The sequence below is a fragment of the Microcebus murinus genome, chromosome 2, assembly GCF_040939455.1.
Source record: "Microcebus murinus isolate Inina chromosome 2, M.murinus_Inina_mat1.0, whole genome shotgun sequence".
NCBI classification, from domain to species: domain Eukaryota; kingdom Metazoa; phylum Chordata; class Mammalia; order Primates; family Cheirogaleidae; genus Microcebus; species Microcebus murinus.
In genome coordinates, this window is record NC_134105.1 from 97,441,599 (window position 1) to 97,444,827 (window position 3,229).

Sequence of the window (3,229 nt, forward strand, 5' to 3'; positions counted from 1 at the left end):
TAGCATTTACAAGGACTGCCAAACTTTTCCAAAGTGGCTGAATCATTTTACTTTCCCACAGCAGTGCATGAGAGTTCCAATTTCTCCACATCCTCACCAACAATTGTTATTGTCTGCCTTTTTTATTGTAGCCATTCTAATAGGTGAGAAGGGATATCTCATTGTGCTTTTGATTTACATTTCCCTAATGATTTTTCATGTGCTTATCTGAATATCTTCTTTTGAAAAATACCTGTTATAATCATTTGCCCATTTTTAAATTGGGTTATTTGTCTTTTATTATTGAGTAGTGTTTGTATATTCTAGATGCAAGTCCCTTATCAGATATATGATTTGCAAGTATTTTCTCCTTTGGGTTGTTCTCTCACTTTCTTGATGGGGTCTTTTGAAGCACAAAAGTTTTTAATTTTGATGAAATTCAACTTATTAGCTCCTCTTTTTCTTTTATCACTTGCACTTTTGGTATTGTATCTAAGAAATAATTGCCTAACTCAAGGTCACAAAGATTTACTGCCTAACTCAAAGTCACAAAGATTTAGAGTTTTATACTTTTAGCTCCTACATTTAGCTCTGTGATCCTCTCTGTGTTAATAACTGGGTATGATATTAGGTAGGGGTCCAAATTAATTCTTTTGCATGTGGATATCCCATTGTCCTAGCATCATTTGTTGAAAAGATCATTTCTTCCCCATTTAATTGTCTTGGTTTCTTTGTTGAAAATCAGTTGACCATAACTGTTAGGGTTTATTTGTATTTCTCAATTCTGTTCCATTGATCAACATGTCTCGGTTTATACCAGCAATACACTGTCTTAATGACTGTAGTTATTCAGTAAGTTTTGAAATTGGGAAGCATGAAGCTACCAACTTCGTTCTTCATTTTCAGTATTGTTTTGGCTATTCTGAGTCCCATGCATTTCCATATGAATTTTAGGATCAGCAGACATTGATAAGCCGATCCTAAAATTCATCAAAACCCTCTACTTCTAATAAACAATTGAAACATTTTCTTTCATATCTAAGATGAAACTGGATAAGGAGAACTGAGCAGGTACACTTTTGAGTTGTGGAGAAGGGGGATGGGTCCTTTGAAAGGGCGACCAGACTGAGGGAGGAATGGAATAAAGGACCAAAAAGTTTGGTAAACTTCCCACCCTGGTGAGAGGAATGTTTGTTCAAGGGAGGCAGTTTGTTCTAGCACCAGGGGATATTGTGAAAGATAATTGAAATGGTAAAGCCCATTGATCTCCCCAGAAGGAAAAAAGGTCTCTAAGTAAGCAGTATTGTTAGTTTGTTGATTCTCACAGAAGAAGATTCTCATCCAACTAAGGGAAACAGCTGGCCCTTTCTCAGGGCTGTAAGACAAGAAAATAAAATGAAGAAATTCTTCCCCATCTTTTCTTACCTCTCTCTGTGACCAGCCCTAACCTTTGTCCATCTTTGTTACCTCTCCCTTTATAAGTTCCTCAGAAAGAGGGGGAGGAGAGAGAAAAAGAAGAAAACCACAGTGGGAGAGAGTTAGAGATGCTGGGGACAGGAGAGAAATTCTGGAGCATTGAAAATTAAAGCTCCCTAAGGTACTGTTGGTGGAACCTACTATGTAATATGACAATATGTAGCAAGATTCGTAAGGACGATCACATTCTTTGCCTCAGTCATCCAACTCCTGGGAACGTATCCTAAGGCAGAGGTCCCTAACTTTTTTGGCACCAGGGGCTGTTTCCATGAAAGACAATTTTTCCATGGATGAGGAGGTGGGAGGGAATGGTTTGGGGATGACTCAAGTGCATTTCATTTACTGTGCACTTTATCTCTATTATTATATTGTAATATATAATGCAATAATCCTACAACTCACCATAATTCGGGGACCCCCATCCTAAGGAAATAAGACATCCAAAAAATGTGAGTTGAAATGTTAATGAGAATATTATCTATAAGAGTACAAGCAGAAACAACCTAAATCTCCAAATTAGAAGCACATTTTGTGACATCATAACATGTAAAGATGATAGATTATCATGCTGGTTTCACTTTCAAAATATACCCTGAATTGCATCACTTTTCACTGCATTCGCTGTTACCCCGGGTCCAAGTCACTGTCAACCCTCACCTGAATTACTGCAATGGCATTTCTGCATTTACCCTTGTTCCCCACCCTCTGGTCTACTCTCCACACAGCACACATAGTAATCCTTTAGAAAACTTAAATTGTCCCTCCCCTGCTTCCATGGCTCCCCTTTCATTTAGTATAAAAGCCAGCCTCTTTTATTAGTTCCAGGCCCTACCTCATCTGGCCTCCTTTACCTCCCTGACCTCATCATCTGTTACTACTTTTCCTCTCACACACTCCACTCTGGACTCGCAGGCCTGCATGGCCTGCTCCTTGAACATAGCAGGCCTCCTCCTTCCCCAGTGACTTTGAACTCGCTCTTTGCTCTGCCTCAAACTTTCTTCTCCCAGATATCCAGTATTTCCTCACTACCTTCAGATCTTTGCTCAAATGAAACAGATGAGACTTTCTTTTCCTGACCATCCTCTTTAGAATTGCTGTCTGATGACTTATTTATTTGGGCTCTTGCGGGCTCCTCCCCCTGCAGTCTTGACTCCATGCCAGCAGGGCTTTCTGTCTGTTGCTCACCACCATGTTCTCAGTGTCTTGACTGTGCCTGGCACAGAGTAGCTGTTTATTAAATATTTACTAAAAGGATGAATCCATCTGTAAAAGTAACAATTATGAAAACTAGTTCATAATTTTGAAGGTGGGAAAGTATAAAATATAAGCTGTGATGTGCACAGGGCTATGGCAACGTGGTGTAGTGCAGTCTGGGAGCTGCAGAGTGAGAGGGAGCTGGATTTGAATCCTGAGCCCACTGCTTTCTAGTTGTGTGAACTTGGGCAGTGAATCTAACCTCTCAGTTTCATCATCTATGAAACAGGCGTAATAATGCTTCCCTTGAAGTATTGCTATGAAAATTAAATGAGAAAATATATTAAAATCCTGGCATAGGCCAGGTGCGGTGGCTCATGCCTGTAATCCTAGCACTCTGGAAGGGTGAGGTGGGCAGATTGCTCAAGGTCAGGAGTTTGAAACCAGCCTGAGCAAGAGCGAGACCCTGTCTCTACTATAAATAGCAAGAAATTAATTGGCCAACTAATATATATAGAAAAAATCAGCCAGGCATGGTGGTGCATGCCTGTAGTCCCAGCTACTTGGGAGGCTGAGGCAG